At 70.6% G+C, this 15,587-nt stretch overlaps 1 long non-coding RNA gene across 1 annotated transcript in view; it reads left to right on the top strand.

The window, feature by feature from the left end:
* Positions 1 to 676: 676 nt before the first annotated feature.
* The window catches only part of LOC140426895 (uncharacterized), a 52,593-nt gene continuing 37,682 nt past the window's right edge, over positions 677 to 15,587 (top strand). Inside the window, exon 1 of the long non-coding RNA XR_011948329.1 lies at positions 677 to 995. This is a non-coding gene — a long non-coding RNA (uncharacterized lncRNA). The remainder of the gene's footprint in view (positions 996 to 15,587) is intronic.

The following is a 15,587-nucleotide window of genomic DNA, read 5'->3' on the forward strand; positions in this document are numbered from 1 at the left end:
GCGGCCAAACACAATGTGAAGAAAGCTCATCAATTATGAAGATGTAAATTTATCTTGAAGCAATTAAAAAGACAAAGTAAAGCTCTGGAATTTAAACAGCAGTGGTTTGTTGATAAACCAATTCAGTGCCGCATGAGACAGCACAGATTTAGGTGAACAATTTATTCCACATTGAGTTTCTGACTGTAGCTATCATTCAAGAGGGAGAGTGTAAGCCAGCTTACATCACTTATGTACTTCCACAAGTATTTAGAGAAGAGCACTGTTAGAGAGGGTGACTTCCCCAGGTAATGAGAAGTTTGGCATGAGTACTCTAAAACCAATGACGAAAAAAATGAAGCAATGCATGTTTTAAACATAAATGGATATGGGGTTCAAATAAAAAGGTATAACTTTTTGATTTGAGGCACGCATAGAAAAGAGGGTAGTCTGTCAGAATGAGTGACCTCGGAGTAGGTTTTCTTTCTGGTTACTATGTAACCACAATCATTAAACAGAAGATCAGGTGAACATGTAAACAACCTTCCGTGTAATTGAATATTTAAAAAAAATACAATACAAATCTAGACGATGTATTTATTTAAGACATGCTGTTTTGAACAATGTCAAGAGATTTAGCAAACGATTGTGTACAAAATCTAGGTCAATCCAAAGCATGAAAATGAAAAAGGCTTACCGACATTAAACCTCGGGTTGGGTCAGTGCATTCAGAAGAAAATGAACCTTGGACTTAAGTGATTCAAGTTAATAACAGCAAACCGAAGCAGCATACAGCTTGACAACAGCTTCCCGCCGTGCCAGTGATCTCGACTAACTGGTTTTCTCAGTAGTTTTCTGAAACTTAATTTGAATGCCACTATTGTCGGCTTGAAACAGCCCAGACGGATTGTTTTGTTACGTAGCAGATTCCTGCCTGAATTTATGCCGAATCATTGTATGTAGGATTGTTTCACTGAAATGATTGTCAAAACAACACTGCCCCAGAAGCTGTTCAGGTAAAGTTTGTCCAACATTCGCCAATGTTCTTTGTTCTGTAGTTCAAGAATATCTGAGACAACAAGAAAGAAAATATATGGTTCATTTTGTGCCTGAATCAAAATATGATGTGCATTTAGATAATGTACACCTATTTCCCAAAATCCTTTGGGATCCCTGCAATTATTCTGGGATTGCCTCCTAACATTCCTTCAGGCTCTTCCAAGTTGGAGTTATTTGCAAGATGAGAGGGTGGGCACCTAATTTGCAACGGTAAGGTGGGTGCAATTGATATTATGGACAATAACCTATTTATGTCAGTTAGGAAATTCCCGGATTCTCCTCCCTCCCAACACGGTCCATCGATGAAGCGGTGTGCCAAAGTTTGAGATTTAAAACGAACAGATAACTAAATGGTACAAAAGCAACAAGGAAAAGAAAATCACAAAAGCTCCACTGCATTGAGACCAAGTAAACATACCTTTAGCAAAACCTACTATGGAAGTGCAGGAGAGACCAAAATGCAGCATAGAGAGCTGCTCCTAGCTTAAATGTGAGTGAAAAGTACAACCCGAAGTGAAACAAGTTTAAGGAAGTAACATTTTCCTCATTAAAACTAAAGTAAAAGCTGTAAGTTCTGTACAACATTTCACACTGGAAAAGAAACAGATGAAATACTTTATATTGCTAAATTCCTGGGTGGGATTCTCCGTCCCACCGCACCAGGGCTGGATTCTCCGAATTTACGGCTAACTGCCGTCGCCGGCGTGGGAACTGTAGCGTTCTGTGATGCCAAAATCAGCGCCGCACCCTCACCGATTCCGGGTTCTGTGAGGGCTAGCAGCAGTGCCGGGTGAAACTTCTGGCTCCGCGCCAAAAACGGGCGGAGAATAGCTGGGTCCTTGGCCGCGCATGCACACGGCGACGACCTGCAGCGGTCGAGCCACACAACATGGCACAGGCCGTGGCTCCTGCTGATCAATCCTCCCACTCGGCGAGGAGGTTTGTTTTCCCTCCCTCTTGCCAGCTCTCCGGCTTGCCACTGTTCGCTGTTTCTCCCACTGGCTGGCTCTCAAGCTTGTTGTGTTTCCTGCTGGCCGGATTTCTGGCTCGCTGTCTCTCCAGCACGCCGGGCCTCCCGCTCGCTATCTCTCCAGCACGCCGGGCCTCCCGCTCGCTGTCTCTCCCGCTCGCCGGCTCTCCGGCTCGCTGTCTCTCCCGCTCGCCAACCCTCCGGCTCGCTAACTCTCCAGCACGCCGGGCCTCCCGCTCGCTGTCTCTCCCGCTTGCCGACCCTCCGGCTCGCTGTCTCTCCCGCTCGCCGGCCCTCCGGCTCGCTGTCTGTCCGCTCGCCGGGCCTCCCGCTCGCTGTCTCTCCCGCTCGCCGGCTCTCCGGCTCGCTGTCTCTCCCGCTCGCCAACCCTCCGGCTCGCTGTCTCTCCAGCACGCCGGGACTCCCGCTCGCTGTCTCTCCCGCTCGCCAACCCTCCGGCTCGCTGTCTCTCCCGCTCGCCGGCCCCCCGGCTCGCTGTCTCTCCCGCTCGCCGGCCCTCCGGCTCGCTGTCTCTCCCGCTCGCCGGCTCTCCGGCTCGCTGTCTCTCCCGCTCGCCAACCCTCCGGCTCGCTATCTCTCCAGCACGCCGGGCCTCCCGCTCGCTGTCTCTCCCGCTTGCCGACCCTCCGGCTCGCTGTCTCTCCCGCTCGCCGGCCCTCCGGCTCGCTGTCTGTCCGCTCGCCGGGCCTCCCGCTCGCTGTCTCTCCCGCTCGCCGGCTCTCCGGCTCGCTGTCTCTCCCGCTCGCCAACCCTCCGGCTCGCTGTCTCTCCAGCACGCCGGGACTCCCGCTCGCTGTCTCTCCCGCTCGCCAACCCTCCGGCTCGCTGTCTCTCCCGCTCGCCGGCCCCCCGGCTCGCTGTCTCTCCCGCTCGCCGGCCCTCCGGCTCGCTGTCTCTCCCGCTCGCCAACTCTCCGGCTCGCTGACTCTCCCCTGTGCCGACCCTCCGGCTCGCTGTCTCTCCGCTCGCTGTCTCTCCCGCTCGCCGACCCCCCCCGCTCGCCGACCCTCCGGCTCGCTGTCTCTCCCGCTCGCCGACCCTCCCGCTCGCCGTCTCTCCCGCTCGCTGTCTCTCCTGCTCGCCGACCCTCCCGCTCGCAGTCTCTCCCGCTCGCCGACCCTCCCGCTCGCCGACCCCCCCGCTCGCCGACCCCCCCGCTCGCCGGCCCTCCCGCTCGCCGGCCCTCCCGCTCGCCGACCCCCCCCGCTCGCTGTCTCTTCCGCTCGCCGACCCTCCCGCTCGCCGACCCCCCCGCTCGCTGACCCACCCGTTCGCTGTCTCTCCCGCTCGCCGACCCTCCCGCTCGCCGACCCTCCGGCCCGCTGAACCTCCCGCTCGCCGGCCCTCCGGCTCGCTGTCTCTCCCGCTCGCCGGCCCTCCGGCTCTCTGTCTCTCCCGCTCGCCGGCCCTCCGGCTCGCTGACTCTCCCGCTCGCCGACCCTCCCGCTCGCTGACTCTCCCGCTCGCCGGCCCTCCGGCTCGGTGTCTCTCCCGCTCGCTGTCTCTCCCGCTCGCCGGCCCTCCGGCTCGCTGACTCTCCCGCTCGCCGACCCTCCGGCTCGCTGACTCTCCCGCTCGCCGGCCCTCCCGCTCGCTGTCTCTCCGCTCGCCGACCCTCCGGCTCGCTGTCTCTCCTGCTCGCCGACCCTCCAGCTCGTTGTCTCTCCGCTCGCCGACCCTCCGGCTCGCTGTCTCTCCGCTCGCCGACCCTCCGGCTCGCTGACTCTCCCACTCGCCGGCCCTCCGGCTCGCTGACTCTCCCGCTCGCCGACCCTCTCGCTCGCTGTCTCTCCCGCTCGCCGGCCCTCCGGCTCGCTGTCTCTCCGCTCGCCGGCCCTCCGGCTCGCTGTCTTTTCCTCTCGCCAACCCTCCGGCTCGCTGTCTCTCCGCTCGCCAACCCTCCGGCTCGCTGTCTCTCCCGCACGCCGACCCTCCGGCTCGCTGTCTGTCCGCTCGCCGGGCCTCCCGCTCGCTGTCTCTCCCGCTCGCCGGCTCTCCGGCTCGCTGTCTCTCCCGCTCGCCAACCCTCCGGCTCGCTGTCTCTCCAGCACGCCGGGACTCCCGCTCGCTGTCTCTCCCGCTCGCCAACCCTCCGGCTCGCTGTCTCTCCCGCTCGCCGGCCCCCCGGCTCGCTGTCTCTCCCGCTCGCCGGCCCTCCGGCTCGCTGTCTCTCCCGCTCGCCGGCTCTCCGGCTCGCTGTCTCTCCCGCTCGCCAACCCTCCGGCTCGCTATCTCTCCAGCACGCCGGGCCTCCCGCTCGCTGTCTCTCCCGCTTGCCGACCCTCCGGCTCGCTGTCTCTCCCGCTCGCCGGCCCTCCGGCTCGCTGTCTGTCCGCTCGCCGGGCCTCCCGCTCGCTGTCTCTCCCGCTCGCCGGCTCTCCGGCTCGCTGTCTCTCCCGCTCGCCAACCCTCCGGCTCGCTGTCTCTCCAGCACGCCGGGACTCCCGCTCGCTGTCTCTCCCGCTCGCCAACCCTCCGGCTCGCTGTCTCTCCCGCTCGCCGGCCCCCCGGCTCGCTGTCTCTCCCGCTCGCCGGCCCTCCGGCTCGCTGTCTCTCCCGCTCGCCAACTCTCCGGCTCGCTGACTCTCCCCTGTGCCGACCCTCCGGCTCGCTGTCTCTCCGCTCGCTGTCTCTCCCGCTCGCCGACCCCCCCCGCTCGCCGACCCTCCGGCTCGCTGTCTCTCCCGCTCGCCGACCCTCCCGCTCGCCGTCTCTCCCGCTCGCTGTCTCTCCTGCTCGCCGACCCTCCCGCTCGCTGTCTCTCCCGCTCGCCGACCCTCCCGCTCGCCGACCCCCCCGCTCGCCGACCCCCCCGCTCGCCGGCCCTCCCGCTCGCCGGCCCTCCCGCTCGCCGACCCCCCCCGCTCGCTGTCTCTTCCGCTCGCCGACCCTCCCGCTCGCCGACCCCCCCGCTCGCTGACCCACCCGTTCGCTGTCTCTCCCGCTCGCCGACCCTCCCGCTCGCCGACCCTCCGGCCCGCTGAACCTCCCGCTCGCCGGCCCTCCGGCTCGCTGTCTTTCCCGCTCGCCGGCCCTCCGGCTCTCTGTCTCTCCCGCTCGCCGGCCCTCCGGCTCGCTGACTCTCCCGCTCGCCGACCCTCCCGCTCGCTGACTCTCCCGCTCGCCGGCCCTCCGGCTCGGTGTCTCTCCCGCTCGCTGTCTCTCCCGCTCGCCGGCCCTCCGGCTCGCTGACTCTCCCGCTCGCCGACCCTCCGGCTCGCTGACTCTCCCGCTCGCCGGCCCTCCCGCTCGCTGTCTCTCCGCTCGCCGACCCTCCGGCTCGCTGTCTCTCCTGCTCGCCGACCCTCCAGCTCGTTGTCTCTCCGCTCGCCGACCCTCCGGCTCGCTGTCTCTCCGCTCGCCGACCCTCCGGCTCGCTGACTCTCCCACTCGCCGGCCCTCCGGCTCGCTGACTCTCCCGCTCGCCGACCCTCTCGCTCGCTGTCTCTCCCGCTCGCCGGCCCTCCGGCTCGCTGTCTCTCCGCTCGCCGGCCCTCCGGCTCGCTGTCTTTTCCTCTCGCCAACCCTCCGGCTCGCTGTCTCTCCGCTCGCCAACCCTCCGGCTCGCTGTCTCTCCCGCACGCCGACCCTCCGGCTCGCTGTCTCTCCCGCTCGCCGGCCCTCCGGCTCGCTGTCTTTTCCTCTCGCCAACCCTCCGGCTCGCTGTCTCTCCCGCTCGCCAGCCCTCCGGCTCGCTGCCTCTCGGCTCGCCAGCCCTCCGGCTCGCTGTCTCTCCGCTCGCCAGCCCTCCGGCTCGCTGTCTCTCCGCTCGCCGACCCTCCGGCTCGCTGTCTCTCCGCTCGTCAACACTCCGGCTCGCTGTCTCTCCCGCTCGCCGGCCCTCCGGCTCGCTCTCTCTCCGCTCGCCAACCCTCCGGCTCGCTGTCTCTCCCGCTCGCCGACCCTCCCGCTCGCTGTCTCTCCGCTCGCCGACCCTCCGGCTCGCTGTCACTCCCGCTCGCCGACCCCCCGGCTCGCTGTCTCTCCGCTCGCCGGCCCTCCCGCTCGCTGTCTCTCCCGCTCGCCAGCCCTCCGGCTCGCTGACCCTCCTGCTCACCGACCCTCCCGCTCGCTGTCTCTCCGCTCGCCGACCCTCCGGCTCGCTGTCACTCCCGCTCGCCGACCCCCCGGCTCGCTGTCTCTCCGCTCGCCGGCCCTCCGGCTCGCTGTCTCTCCCGCTCGCCAACCCTCCGGCTCGCTGTCTCTCCCGCTCGCCAGCCCTCCGGCTCGCTGCCTCTCGGCTCGCCAGCCCTCCGGCTCGCTGTCTCTCCGCTCGCCAGCCCTCCGGCTCGCTGTCTCTCCGCTCGCCGACCCTCCGGCTCGCTGTCTCTCCGCTCGTCAACACTCCGGCTCGCTCTCTCTCCGCTCGCCAACCCTCCGGCTCGCTGTCTCTCCCGCTCGCCGACCCTCCCGCTCGCTGTCTCTCCGCTCGCCGACCCTCCGGCTCGCTGTCACTCCCGCTCGCCGACCCCCCGGCTCGCTGTCTCTCCGCTCGCCGGCCCTCCCGCTCGCTGTCTCTCCCGCTCGCCAGCCCTCCGGCTCGCTGACCCTCCTGCTCACCGACCCTCCCGCTCGCTGTCTCTCCGCTCGCCGACCCTCCGGCTCGCTGTCACTCCCGCTCGCCGACCCCCCGGCTCGCTGTCTCTCCGCTCGCCGGCCCTCCGGCTCGCTGTCTCTCCCGCTCGCCAGCCCTCCCGCTCGCTGTCTCTCCCGCTCGCCAGCCCTCCGGCTCGCTGACCCTCCCGCTCGCCGGCCCTCCGGCTCGCTGTCTCTCCCGCTCGCCGGCCCTCCGGCTCGCTGTCTCTCCCGCTCGCCGGCCCTCCGGCTCGCTGTCTCTCCCGCTCGCCGACCCTCCGGCTCGCTGTCTCTCCCGCTCGCCGGCCCTCCCGCTCGCTGTCTCTCCCGCTGGCCAGCCCTCCCGCTCGCTGTTTCTCCCGCTCGCCAGCCCTCCGGCTCGCTGACCCTCCCGCTCGCCGGCCCTCCGGCTCGCTGTCTCTCCCGCTCGCCGGCCCTCCGGCTCGCTGTCTTTTCCTCTCGCCGGCTCGCTGTCTCTCCTGCTCGCCGACCCTCCCGCTCGCTGTCTCTCCCGCTCGCCGACCCTCCGGCTCGCTGTCTCTCCCTCTCGCCGGCCCTCCCGCTCGCTGTCTCTCCCTCTCGCCGGCCCTCCCGCTCGCTGTCTCTCCGCTCGCCGGCCCTCCCGCTCGCTGTCTCTCCCTCTCGCCGGCCCTCCCGCTCGCCGGCCCCCCCGCTCGCTGTCTCTCCGCTCGCCGACCCTCCGGCTCGCTGTCTCTCCCGCTCGCCGGCCCTCCGGCTCGCTGTCTCTCCCGCTCACCGACCCTCCGGCTCGCTGTCTCTCCCGCTCGCCAACCCTCCGGCTCGCTGTCTCTCCCTCTCGCCGGCCCTCCGGCTCGCTGTCTCTCCGCTCGCAGTCTCTCCGCTCGCCGGCCCTCCCGCTCGCTGTCTCTCCCTCTCGCCGACCCTCCGGCTCGCAGTCTCTCCGCTCGCCGGCCCTCCCGCTCGCTGTCTCTCCCGCTCGCCGGCCCTCCCGCTCGCTGTCTCTCCGCTCGCCGACCCTCCGGCTCGTTGTCTCTCCCGCTCGCCGGCCCTCCGGCTCGCTGTCTCTCCGCTCGCCGACCCTCCGGCTCGCTGTCTCTCCCGCTCGCCGACCCTCCGGCTCGCTGTCTCTCCCGCTCGCCGGCCCTCCGGCTCGCTGTCTCTCCCGCTCGCCAACCCTCCGGCTCGCTGTCTCTCCAGCACGCCGGGACTCCCGCTCGCTGTCTCTCCCGCTCGCCAACCCTCCGGCTCGCTGTCTCTCCCGCTCGCCGGCCCCCCGGCTCGCTGTCTCTCCCGCTCGCCGGCCCTCCGGCTCGCTGTCTCTCCCGCTCGCCAACTCTCCGGCTCGCTGACTCTCCCCTGTGCCGACCCTCCGGCTCGCTGTCTCTCCGCTCGCTGTCTCTCCCGCTCGCCGACCCCCCCCGCTCGCCGACCCTCCGGCTCGCTGTCTCTCCCGCTCGCCGACCCTCCCGCTCGCCGTCTCTCCCGCTCGCTGTCTCTCCTGCTCGCCGACCCTCCCGCTCGCTGTCTCTCCCGCTCGCCGACCCTCCCGCTCGCCGACCCCCCCGCTCGCCGACCCCCCCGCTCGCCGGCCCTCCCGCTCGCCGGCCCTCCCGCTCGCCGACCCCCCCCGCTCGCTGTCTCTTCCGCTCGCCGACCCTCCCGCTCGCCGACCCCCCCGCTCGCTGACCCACCCGTTCGCTGTCTCTCCCGCTCGCCGACCCTCCCGCTCGCCGACCCTCCGGCCCGCTGAACCTCCCGCTCGCCGGCCCTCCGGCTCGCTGTCTTTCCCGCTCGCCGGCCCTCCGGCTCTCTGTCTCTCCCGCTCGCCGGCCCTCCGGCTCGCTGACTCTCCCGCTCGCCGACCCTCCCGCTCGCTGACTCTCCCGCTCGCCGGCCCTCCGGCTCGGTGTCTCTCCCGCTCGCTGTCTCTCCCGCTCGCCGGCCCTCCGGCTCGCTGACTCTCCCGCTCGCCGACCCTCCGGCTCGCTGACTCTCCCGCTCGCCGGCCCTCCCGCTCGCTGTCTCTCCGCTCGCCGACCCTCCGGCTCGCTGTCTCTCCTGCTCGCCGACCCTCCAGCTCGTTGTCTCTCCGCTCGCCGACCCTCCGGCTCGCTGTCTCTCCGCTCGCCGACCCTCCGGCTCGCTGACTCTCCCACTCGCCGGCCCTCCGGCTCGCTGACTCTCCCGCTCGCCGACCCTCTCGCTCGCTGTCTCTCCCGCTCGCCGGCCCTCCGGCTCGCTGTCTCTCCGCTCGCCGGCCCTCCGGCTCGCTGTCTTTTCCTCTCGCCAACCCTCCGGCTCGCTGTCTCTCCGCTCGCCAACCCTCCGGCTCGCTGTCTCTCCCGCACGCCGACCCTCCGGCTCGCTGTCTCTCCCGCTCGCCGGCCCTCCGGCTCGCTGTCTTTTCCTCTCGCCAACCCTCCGGCTCGCTGTCTCTCCCGCTCGCCAGCCCTCCGGCTCGCTGCCTCTCGGCTCGCCAGCCCTCCGGCTCGCTGTCTCTCCGCTCGCCAGCCCTCCGGCTCGCTGTCTCTCCGCTCGCCGACCCTCCGGCTCGCTGTCTCTCCGCTCGTCAACACTCCGGCTCGCTGTCTCTCCCGCTCGCCGGCCCTCCGGCTCGCTCTCTCTCCGCTCGCCAACCCTCCGGCTCGCTGTCTCTCCCGCTCGCCGACCCTCCCGCTCGCTGTCTCTCCGCACGCCGACCCTCCGGCTCGCTGTCACTCCCGCTCGCCGACCCCCCGGCTCGCTGTCTCTCCGCTCGCCGGCCCTCCCGCTCGCTGTCTCTCCCGCTCGCCAGCCCTCCGGCTCGCTGACCCTCCTGCTCACCGACCCTCCCGCTCGCTGTCTCTCCGCTCGCCGACCCTCCGGCTCGCTGTCACTCCCGCTCGCCGACCCCCCGGCTCGCTGTCTCTCCGCTCGCCGGCCCTCCGGCTCGCTGTCTCTCCCGCTCGCCAGCCCTCCCGCTCGCTGTCTCTCCCGCTCGCCAGCCCTCCGGCTCGCTGACCCTCCCGCTCGCCGGCCCTCCGGCTCGCTGTCTCTCCCGCTCGCCGGCCCTCCGGCTCGCTGTCTCTCCCGCTCGCCGGCCCTCCGGCTCGCTGTCTCTCCCGCTCGCCGACCCTCCGGCTCGCTGTCTCTCCCGCTCGCCGGCCCTCCCGCTCGCTGTCTCTCCCGCTGGCCAGCCCTCCCGCTCGCTGTTTCTCCCGCTCGCCAGCCCTCCGGCTCGCTGACCCTCCCGCTCGCCGGCCCTCCGGCTCGCTGTCTCTCCCGCTCGCCGGCCCTCCGGCTCGCTGTCTTTTCCTCTCGCCGGCTCGCTGTCTCTCCTGCTCGCCGACCCTCCCGCTCGCTGTCTCTCCCGCTCGCCGACCCTCCGGCTCGCTGTCTCTCCCTCTCGCCGGCCCTCCCGCTCGCTGTCTCTCCCTCTCGCCGGCCCTCCCGCTCGCTGTCTCTCCGCTCGCCGGCCCTCCCGCTCGCTGTCTCTCCCTCTCGCCGGCCCTCCCGCTCGCCGGCCCCCCCGCTCGCTGTCTCTCCGCTCGCCGACCCTCCGGCTCGCTGTCTCTCCCGCTCGCCGGCCCTCCGGCTCGCTGTCTCTCCCGCTCACCGACCCTCCGGCTCGCTGTCTCTCCCGCTCGCCAACCCTCCGGCTCGCTGTCTCTCCCTCTCGCCGGCCCTCCGGCTCGCTGTCTCTCCGCTCGCAGTCTCTCCGCTCGCCGGCCCTCCCGCTCGCTGTCTCTCCCTCTCGCCGACCCTCCGGCTCGCAGTCTCTCCGCTCGCCGGCCCTCCCGCTCGCTGTCTCTCCCGCTCGCCGGCCCTCCCGCTCGCTGTCTCTCCGCTCGCCGACCCTCCGGCTCGTTGTCTCTCCCGCTCGCCGGCCCTCCGGCTCGCTGTCTCTCCGCTCGCCGACCCTCCGGCTCGCTGTCTCTCCCGCTCGCCGACCCTCCGGCTCGCTGTCTCTCCCGCTCGCCGGCCCTCCGGCTCGCTGTCTCTCCCGCTCGCCAACCCTCCGGCTCGCTGTCTCTCCAGCACGCCGGGACTCCCGCTCGCTGTCTCTCCCGCTCGCCAACCCTCCGGCTCGCTGTCTCTCCCGCTCGCCGGCCCCCCGGCTCGCTGTCTCTCCCGCTCGCCGGCCCTCCGGCTCGCTGTCTCTCCCGCTCGCCAACTCTCCGGCTCGCTGACTCTCCCCTGTGCCGACCCTCCGGCTCGCTGTCTCTCCGCTCGCTGTCTCTCCCGCTCGCCGACCCCCCCCGCTCGCCGACCCTCCGGCTCGCTGTCTCTCCCGCTCGCCGACCCTCCCGCTCGCCGTCTCTCCCGCTCGCTGTCTCTCCTGCTCGCCGACCCTCCCGCTCGCTGTCTCTCCCGCTCGCCGACCCTCCCGCTCGCCGACCCCCCCGCTCGCCGACCCCCCCGCTCGCCGGCCCTCCCGCTCGCCGGCCCTCCCGCTCGCCGACCCCCCCCGCTCGCTGTCTCTTCCGCTCGCCGACCCTCCCGCTCGCCGACCCCCCCGCTCGCTGACCCACCCGTTCGCTGTCTCTCCCGCTCGCCGACCCTCCCGCTCGCCGACCCTCCGGCCCGCTGAACCTCCCGCTCGCCGGCCCTCCGGCTCGCTGTCTTTCCCGCTCGCCGGCCCTCCGGCTCTCTGTCTCTCCCGCTCGCCGGCCCTCCGGCTCGCTGACTCTCCCGCTCGCCGACCCTCCCGCTCGCTGACTCTCCCGCTCGCCGGCCCTCCGGCTCGGTGTCTCTCCCGCTCGCTGTCTCTCCCGCTCGCCGGCCCTCCGGCTCGCTGACTCTCCCGCTCGCCGACCCTCCGGCTCGCTGACTCTCCCGCTCGCCGGCCCTCCCGCTCGCTGTCTCTCCGCTCGCCGACCCTCCGGCTCGCTGTCTCTCCTGCTCGCCGACCCTCCAGCTCGTTGTCTCTCCGCTCGCCGACCCTCCGGCTCGCTGTCTCTCCGCTCGCCGACCCTCCGGCTCGCTGACTCTCCCACTCGCCGGCCCTCCGGCTCGCTGACTCTCCCGCTCGCCGACCCTCTCGCTCGCTGTCTCTCCCGCTCGCCGGCCCTCCGGCTCGCTGTCTCTCCGCTCGCCGGCCCTCCGGCTCGCTGTCTTTTCCTCTCGCCAACCCTCCGGCTCGCTGTCTCTCCGCTCGCCAACCCTCCGGCTCGCTGTCTCTCCCGCACGCCGACCCTCCGGCTCGCTGTCTCTCCCGCTCGCCGGCCCTCCGGCTCGCTGTCTTTTCCTCTCGCCAACCCTCCGGCTCGCTGTCTCTCCCGCTCGCCAGCCCTCCGGCTCGCTGCCTCTCGGCTCGCCAGCCCTCCGGCTCGCTGTCTCTCCGCTCGCCAGCCCTCCGGCTCGCTGTCTCTCCGCTCGCCGACCCTCCGGCTCGCTGTCTCTCCGCTCGTCAACACTCCGGCTCGCTGTCTCTCCCGCTCGCCGGCCCTCCGGCTCGCTCTCTCTCCGCTCGCCAACCCTCCGGCTCGCTGTCTCTCCCGCTCGCCGACCCTCCCGCTCGCTGTCTCTCCGCTCGCCGACCCTCCGGCTCGCTGTCACTCCCGCTCGCCGACCCCCCGGCTCGCTGTCTCTCCGCTCGCCGGCCCTCCCGCTCGCTGTCTCTCCCGCTCGCCAGCCCTCCGGCTCGCTGACCCTCCTGCTCACCGACCCTCCCGCTCGCTGTCTCTCCGCTCGCCGACCCTCCGGCTCGCTGTCACTCCCGCTCGCCGACCCCCCGGCTCGCTGTCTCTCCGCTCGCCGGCCCTCCGGCTCGCTGTCTCTCCCGCTCGCCAGCCCTCCCGCTCGCTGTCTCTCCCGCTCGCCAGCCCTCCGGCTCGCTGACCCTCCCGCTCGCCGGCCCTCCGGCTCGCTGTCTCTCCCGCTCGCCGGCCCTCCGGCTCGCTGTCTCTCCCGCTCGCCGGCCCTCCGGCTCGCTGTCTCTCCCGCTCGCCGACCCTCCGGCTCGCTGTCTCTCCCGCTCGCCGGCCCTCCCGCTCGCTGTCTCTCCCGCTGGCCAGCCCTCCCGCTCGCTGTTTCTCCCGCTCGCCAGCCCTCCGGCTCGCTGACCCTCCCGCTCGCCGGCCCTCCGGCTCGCTGTCTCTCCCGCTCGCCGGCCCTCCGGCTCGCTGTCTTTTCCTCTCGCCGGCTCGCTGTCTCTCCTGCTCGCCGACCCTCCCGCTCGCTGTCTCTCCCGCTCGCCGACCCTCCGGCTCGCTGTCTCTCCCTCTCGCCGGCCCTCCCGCTCGCTGTCTCTCCCTCTCGCCGGCCCTCCCGCTCGCTGTCTCTCCGCTCGCCGGCCCTCCCGCTCGCTGTCTCTCCCTCTCGCCGGCCCTCCCGCTCGCCGGCCCCCCCGCTCGCTGTCTCTCCGCTCGCCGACCCTCCGGCTCGCTGTCTCTCCCGCTCGCCGGCCCTCCGGCTCGCTGTCTCTCCCGCTCACCGACCCTCCGGCTCGCTGTCTCTCCCGCTCGCCAACCCTCCGGCTCGCTGTCTCTCCCTCTCGCCGGCCCTCCGGCTCGCTGTCTCTCCGCTCGCAGTCTCTCCGCTCGCCGGCCCTCCCGCTCGCTGTCTCTCCCTCTCGCCGACCCTCCGGCTCGCAGTCTCTCCGCTCGCCGGCCCTCCCGCTCGCTGTCTCTCCCGCTCGCCGGCCCTCCCGCTCGCTGTCTCTCCGCTCGCCGACCCTCCGGCTCGTTGTCTCTCCCGCTCGCCGGCCCTCCGGCTCGCTGTCTCTCCGCTCGCCGACCCTCCGGCTCGCTGTCTCTCCCGCTCGCCGACCCTCCGGCTCGCTGTCTCTCCCGCTCGCCGGCCCTCCGGCTCGCTGTCTCTCCGCTCGCCGACCCTCCGGCTCGCTGTCTCTCCGCTCGCCGACCCTCCGGCTCGCTGTCTCTCCGCTCGCCGACCCTCCGGCTCGCTGTCTCTCCGCTCGCCGACCCTCCGGCTCGCTGACTCTCCCACTCGCCGACCCTCCGGCTCGCTGTCTCTCCGCTCGCCGACCCTCCGGCTCACTGTCTCTCCGCTCGCCGACCCTCCGGCTCGCTGTCTCTCCGCTCGCCGGCCCTCCGGCTCGCTGTCTCTCCCGCTCGCCGGCCCTCCGGCTCGCTGTCTCTCCCGCTCGCCGACCCTCCGGCTCGCTGTCTCTCCGCTCGCCGACCCTCCGGCTCGCTGTCTCTCCCGCTCGCCGACCCTCCGGCTCACTGTCTCTCCGCTCGCCGACCCCCCGGCTCGCTGACTCTCCCGCTCGCCGGCCCTCCGGCTCGCTGATTCTCCCCTGTGCCGACCCTCTCGCTCGCAGTCTCTCCGCTCGCCAACCCTCCGGCTCGCTGTCTCTCCGCTCGCCGACCCTCCGGCTCGCTGACCCTCCCGCTCGCCAGCCCTCCGGCTCGCTGTCTCTCCCGCTCGCCGGCCCTCCGGCTCGCTGTCTCTCCCGCTCGCCGACCCTCCGGCTCGCAGTCTCTCCGCTAGCCGGCCCTCCGGCTCGCTGTCTCTCCCGCTCGCCGACCCTCCGGCTCGCTGTCTCTCCCGCTCGCCGACCCTCCGGCTCGCTGTCTCTCCCGCTCGCCGACCCTCCGGCTCGCTGTCTCTCCCTCTCGCCGGCCCTCCGGCTCGCTGTCTCTCCGCTCGCAGTCTCTCCGCTCGCCGGCCCTCCCGCTCGCTGTCTCTCCCTCTCGCCGACCCTCCGGCTCGCAGTCTCTCCGCTCGCCGGCCCTCCCGCTCGCTGTCTCTCCCGCTCGCCGGCCCTCCCGCTCGCTGTCTCTCCGCTCGCCGACCCTCCGGCTCGCTGATTCTCCCCTGTGCCGACCCTCCCGCTCGCAGTCTCTCCGCTCGCCAACCCTCCGGCTCGCTGTCTCTCCGCTCGCCGACCCTCCGGCTAGCTGACCCTCCCGCTCGCCGGCCCTCCGGCTCGCTGTCTCTCCCGCTCGCCGGCCCTCCGGCTCGCTGTCTCTCCCGCTCGCCGACCCTCCGGCTCGCTGTCTCTCCCGCTCGCCGACCCTCCGGCTCGCTGTCTCTCCCGCTCGCCGACCCTCCGGCTCGCTGTCTCTCCCGCTCGCCGACCCTCCGGCTCGCTGTCTCTCCCGCTCGCCGACCCTCCGGCTCGCTGTCTCTCCCGCTCGCCGACCCTCCGGCTCGCTGATTCTCCCGCTCGCCGACCCTCCGGCTCGCTGTCTCTCCGCTCGCCGACCCTCCGGCTCGCTGACCCTCCCGCTCGCCGGCCCTCCGGCTCGCTGTCTCTCCGCTAGCCGGCCCTCCGGCTCACTGTCTCTCCAGCACGCCAGGCCTCCGGCTTGCTGTCTCTCCCGCTCGCCGACCCTCCGGCTCGCTGACTCTCCGCTCGCCGACCCTCCGGCTCGCTGTCTCTCCCTCTCGCCGACCCTCCGGCTCGCTGACTCTCCCGCTCGCCGGCCCGCCGGCTCGCTGTCTCTCCCGCTCGCCGGCCCTCCCGCTTGCTGTCTCTCCAGCACGCCGGGCCTCCGCCTCGCTGACTCTCCCGCTCGCTGGCCCTCCGGCTCGCTGTTTCTCCCGCTCGCCAACCCTCCGGCTCGCTGTCTCTCCCGCTCGCTGTCTCTCCCGCTCGCCGACCCTCCGGCTCGCTGTCTCTCCCGCTCGCCGGCCCTCCGGCTCGCTGTCTCTCCCGCTCGCCGGCCCTCCGGCTCGCTGTCTCTCCCGCTCGCCGACCCTCCGGCTCGCTGTCTCTCCCGCTCACGGCCCTCCGGCTCGCTGTCTCTCCCGCTCGCCGGCCCTCTGGCTCGCTGTCTCTCCCGCTCGCCGACCCGCCGGCTCGCTGTCTTTTCCTCTCGCCGACCCTCCGGCTCGCTGTTTCTCCCGCTCGCCGACCCTCCGGTTCGCAGTCTTCCGCTAGCCGGCCCTCCGGCTCGCTGTCTTTTCCTCTCGCCGGCCCTCCCGCTCGCTGTCTTTTCCTCTCGCTGGCCCTCCGGCTCGCTGTCTCTCCTGCTCGCCGACCCTCCGGCTCGCTGTCTCTCCCGCTCGCCGGCCCTACGGCTGGCTGTATTTCCCTCTCGCCGGCCCT

Source organism: Scyliorhinus torazame, chromosome 7 (assembly GCF_047496885.1).
Source record: "Scyliorhinus torazame isolate Kashiwa2021f chromosome 7, sScyTor2.1, whole genome shotgun sequence".
Taxonomy (NCBI): Eukaryota; Metazoa; Chordata; class Chondrichthyes; order Carcharhiniformes; family Scyliorhinidae; genus Scyliorhinus; species Scyliorhinus torazame.